Genomic DNA, 6,000 nt, shown 5'->3' with positions numbered 1-6,000 from the left:
GGGTCTTCCTGCTCTGCCATCTTAGTCACACCTCCTCCATGTTTGACTTTTATTACTGCTTCTGACTACCTGGGGAACAAAAGTGTTTGAATGCTAATACACTGAATTTCCCCTCTAAATATTTGCAGCATAGTTTTCCTCTGTTTCTGTGAAGAAACGTCAACTTGGGAAGAGAATTCAAGGGATTTCAGAGACTGAACCATATCACATCACTGATACTGCATGAATTTACACCATTTAAGGAAATCTTTTCTCTCGGTAATATTTTGTTTTTGAAGATCACTACTTGAGAACATATTTTTTAGGCAGAATCTCAGAAACTACTACCTCCTTGGATTTGACTCATCATGGATGCAATCTGGAAGTTATCCTCCTCTTTAAATTACTATATTTAAAAGTACAATTCTGTAATTATAGAATTTCAGGATGAGTAACGGCAATTAAATCAGAATCTAAGCAGATTAACTCTCTCTATATCCAAAATATCTTTACTCTCTAACTATATTTAGGCTTTGTTTTACATATGTCTGAAGATGAACATCATCTTTTCCATTTCCACACTGAATTTTGGCCCAACTTATCTTTATTTTCCCAGTAAACCAGGCTTGAAAATTTGGAATCATTGTTGGCTCTTCCCTATTTTTCTCTAATAATAATGGCTAACATGTTCAGTGTTTGTTACTTGTGAAATTCTGTATTGGGCCCTTTATATAGAATATTTAATATCCTCACAACAATTCTTTTAGGTATATACTATTATTACACCCATTTCATAGCTGAGGAAACAGCTTTATAGAGATTAAGTGACTTGCCCAAGGTCACATAGCTAGTAAGTGGTATAGCCAGTGCTAGAAGCCGGAAATGTAATACCTGAGGTTATGCTCTTAACCATTTTTTCTACACTGCCTCCAATGATATCATCACATTGATTTACAGATTTATCCATTCATTTATTATTTATTCATTGCACAAACACTTCTTAAGCAATCATTCTAAATCAGGGACTATAGAAGGAGCTAGGAATTGATTAAGACAAGGTCCCTACTCTAACAATTTAGGGAGAGAAGCATGTTAACAAAAAATTCAAGCATATTACAAGTGTTTAATAAATGTTATTTTTGTTTCCCTTTCTATCAATTTGCATGCTTTTGGCTAAAAATAACTGGGAACCTGACTTAAAAAAATTAAACAACATGGGAAATTTACTTACATCACAGAAAAGTTTGGAGTTTGGCAGTTCCATGGTCCATTCTGTGGCTCCGTGATGCCATCAAGGATTGGAACACTTTTAATTCTTCTGCTTCACTATCCACACCATATACATGAGAGCTCTCTCCTCATGTTCAGAAAATGACTGCCATGGTACCAGACATAACATCCTCACACCATAACATCTAAAGCAGAGGGAAGGAAATGAACAGAAAAGAGCTTTTTTGTATATCTGCTCTTTTACAGGGAAAAATATTTCCCCCCAGAAGCATCCAACATACTGCTCTTTATGTCTCAGTGGACAGAGCTTGGGTCACATGTCCACCACTATACCAATCTCTGACTATGGGGAACAGTACTTGGCACCGTGCCTTCTGAATAAAAGCAGGGTTCTGTTAGGAAGGAAAAAGATGGAGGGTAGGCAACCAATAGTATTGCCATATCCCCCTTCCAATATGAGTGCCAAAATACAGGTATACAGAAAGTGCTGTGAAAGCATTTATTAGATAAAGAAGTGTTTCACTCTGGCTAGAACTACTGGCTTTTTTAAAAATTGAAGTATAGTTTATATATAAGTTATAGGTATACAATATAGTGATTCACAATTTTTAAAGTTTATAGTTATATAGTTATTTTAAAATATTTATTTAAAATATTTATAGTTATTTTAAAATATTGGCTATATTCTCCTCTAGGAGCTTTATGGTATTTGGTTTTATACTTAGGGGTCTTTAATCCACTTTGAGTTTATTTTTGTATATGGTGTTAGAGAATGCTCTAATTTCATTCTTTTACATGTAGCTGTCCAGTTTTCCCAGCACCACTTATTGAAGAGACTGTCTTTTCTCCATGGTATATTCTTGCCTCCTCTATTGCACATTGATTGGCCACAGGTGCATGGGTTTATTTCTGGGTGCTGTATTCTGTTCCACTGATCCATATGTCTGTTTTCATGCCAGTACCATACCGTTTTGATGACTGTAGCTTTGTAGTATAGTCTGAAGTCAGGGAGTGTGATTCCTCCATCTCTGTTCCTCTTTCTCAAAATTGTTTTGGATATTCAGGGTCTTTTATGTTTCCATATAAATTTTAAAATTATTTGTTCTAGTTCTGTGAAAAATGCCATTGGTATTTTGATAGGGATTGCATTGAATGTGTAGATTGCTTTGGGTACTATGGTCATTTTAATAATATTAATTCTCCCAATCCAAGAACATGAGATATCTTTCCATCTGTTTGTGTCATCTTCAAGTTGTTTCATCAGTGTCTTATAGTTTTCTGAATAGAGGTCTTTTTATCTCCTTAGGTAGGTTTATTCCTAGGTATTTTATTCTTTTTGATGCAATGGTAAATGGTATTGTTTCCTTAGTTTCTCTTCCTGATAGTTCATTGTTAGTGTATAGAAATGCAACAGATTTCTGTATATTAACTTTATATCCTGCAACTTTACCAGATTCATTGATGAGCTCTAGTAGTTTTCTGGTGGCGTACTTAGGATTTTCTACGTATAGTATCATGTTATCTGCAAACAGTTAACTTCTTTCTTTCCAATTTGGATTTCTTTTATTTTTCTTCTCTGATTGCTGTGGCTAGAACTTCCAAAACTATATTGAATTAAAGTGGCAAGAGTGGGCATCCTTGTCTTGTTCCTCATCTTAGAGGAAATGCTTTCAGCTTTTCACTGTTGACTATGATGTTAGCTGTGGGTTTGTCATATATGGCCTTTATTATGTTGAGGTATGTAGAACTAATGACTTTTTAAGGACTGGTACATTTAAGCTGAGTCTTGAAGGGTAGATAGGAGTTTACCAGGCAAAGGGCGAATATCTCAGAACACTAGGGATGATGGACCTTAAAGAGTATTTACTGCAAACTCCATTCAACACATGCATTTCCTTCACAGTATTTTTCAAATCTGCCTCATTCCTTTCTACGACCTATGCCTCCAGCCAAGTCAAAGCCAACAGTGCTTTGGCATCCTCACGTTGGCCAATGGTGATTATATGTAGTAGGAGGTCCAAGATAAAATAAATGTGATAACCACATTTTTGCCAGCTGACCAAATGCTCTTTTGATCAAAATAAGGTAATAAAGGACATAATAGGCACACTGTAAGGGGCCTTAAATATTTGTTCCTTTCTCAGCTTCTTTTCTCTCTTTTCCCATCTTTCCCATTTATTAACTATCTTACACTTTTATTTTAGGGAACACCAAAATTGAAAAGCTATCACTTACTTTTATTCCTCTGATAGGAACGAAATAGAAACTGAAGGGCACCATATAATAAAGACCAAAGAGCTCTACTTACTCTTTATTCAGTATTAAAACTATATTAGTTATCCTCTGCTGTGTTACAAATTATCCCCAAAACTTAGTGGTTTAAAACAATAATAAACATTTATTATCTCACATAGTTTCTGTAAGTCAGGAATTCAGTAGCTTAGCTGGGTGCTTTCAGCTCATGGTCTTTCATGAGGTTGTAATTAAGATGTCAGCTGGGTGTATAGTCATTTGAAGGCTTGAATGGGGCTAGAGGATCTACTTCAAATATGATTCACTTACATGACTGTTGGCAAGAAGCTTTAGCCCTCTCCATGTGATCTCTTCATAGGGCTACTTGATACATAGAAGCAGGGTAAAGTAGCAGAGAAAACATGAATCATTAGATGGTGTTAGTATAACTAGATTACTATATGAAATTAACTTGGATCCCTATTTTATACCACATAAAAGTTCCATATAGATTAAAGGCCCAACTATAAAGGTAAAATTATAGAACTAATGGAAGAAAATATAATAGAATTTCTTTGAGAAATTTGGGATGGAAAATATTTCTTAAACAAGACCCTAAAAGCCTAAAATATAAAGTGAAAAAATGATGGATGCAACCGCCATTAAATTAAGGATTTCTGTTCAACAGAGGATGTCAGAGACAAATGAACAGACGAGTCACAGATAAGAAGATATTTGCAATGTTTGAATATCTGTAATAAACAAGGGACTCATGCATATCCACAAGGAAAAAGTGGAAAACACAATAATAAAGTGGCAAAGGGTCTTAATGTACACATTATTCATGGGGAAAGGTGAAAGACTAATAAGTTTATGAAGAGATGCTCAACCTATCTAAAGATCAGAGAAGTGCAAATTAAAACAATTGGATGCTTCTATACACTGATAAGATGGGCAAAATTTATTGAACAAAACCAAGTGTTGGTAAGGATGTTGGAAAAAGGAAATCCTTATGTACTGCTGTTAGGAGTTTGAAGTGGAATAGCCACCTAGGAGAGCAATCTGTTAGTGAAGAGTTGTATGTGCATACCTTCTGGGTATGTCTGCAGAGCAACTGCTGTATAGGTTTATGAGGTCTTGTCCACAGCAACACTGCTTGTGGTAGGAGCTCACTAGAGGCACCCAAGAGTCCATCATTAGAGGAATGGAGAAGTAAAAAGTGGTGCACAGAATGCATAATTCAGAAGCTCAGAACCAGATATACCTATATGACAAGGGTAATCTGTTTAAAATTGTGCTTCATAAGGGCAGAAAGTAGATCAGTGGTTTCCAGGGCCTGGGAAAAGGGGAATGGGGAGTAACTACTAATGGGTTTGAGGTTTACTTTTGAGATGATGAAACTATTCTGGAATCAGATAATGGTGATTGTTGCACAATGTTGTGAACATACTAAAACCCACTAAATTACACACTTAAAAAAATACTAAAAAAAAAAATCAGGGCTTCCCTGGTGGTGCAGTGGTTAAGAATCTGTCTGCCAATGCAGGAGACATGGGTTAGAGCCCTCGTCCGGGAAGATCCCACATGCTGTGGAGCAACTAAACCCATGGGCCACAACTACTGAGTCTGCGCTCTAGAGCCCACGAGCCACAACTACTGAGCCCACGTGCCTACAGCCCATGCTCCGCAACAAGAGAAGCCACAATGAGAAGCCCACACGCAACAATGAAGACCCAACACAGCCAAAAATAAAAACAAATAAATAAAAGTTTTTAAAAAATCAGTGAACATATCCACTGTAGAAAATACAGATAAGCAAAAAAATTTCCAAAAAGTATGCTAAGTGAAAAAACTAAGAAACAAACAGTCTATATCTAGGATGACATGTGTAAATTAAAAAACAAATACATGTATACACAAAACATTGTATATCACTAAATGATACATATATAACCGAGGTTCCATTAAGTATTTTAAAGGGGATGGGGGCTTCCCTGGTGATGCAGTGGTTAAGAATCCATCTGCCAATGCAGGGGACACAGGTTCGAGCACTGGTCCGGGAAGACCCCACATGCCGCGGAGCAACTAAGCCCATGCGTCACAACTACTGAGCCTGCGCTCTAGAGCCCCTGAGCTACAACTACTGAGCCTGTGTGCCACAACTACTGAAGCCTGTGCACCTACAGCCCGTGCTCTGCAACAAGAGATGCCACGGTAATGAGAAGCCCGCACACTGCAACGAAGAGTAGCCCCTGCTCCCCGCAACTAGAGAAAGTCCACGTGCAGCAACAAAGACCCAACACAGCCCAAAATAAATAAATAAATTTATTAAAAAAAATAATAAAGTGGGTGCCTGGGGGATGGAGGTGAGGGAGAGTAGAACTGGAATGGGAATGGAAATGGTGAATGAAGGAGAAGTGTCATAAAAAAATAAAATGACATGATATGACATGACATAACATAAAATAAAACAGGAATGAGGACTGCAGTAGGTAGAATAATAGCACCTCCAAAGATGTCCGTGTCCTAATCCTAGGAATGAGTGAACGTTTTACCTTA

The sequence above is a fragment of the Balaenoptera acutorostrata genome, chromosome 2, assembly GCF_949987535.1.
Source record: "Balaenoptera acutorostrata chromosome 2, mBalAcu1.1, whole genome shotgun sequence".
Taxonomy (NCBI): domain Eukaryota; kingdom Metazoa; phylum Chordata; class Mammalia; order Artiodactyla; family Balaenopteridae; genus Balaenoptera; species Balaenoptera acutorostrata.
This window is presented reverse-complemented; position numbering follows the sequence as displayed.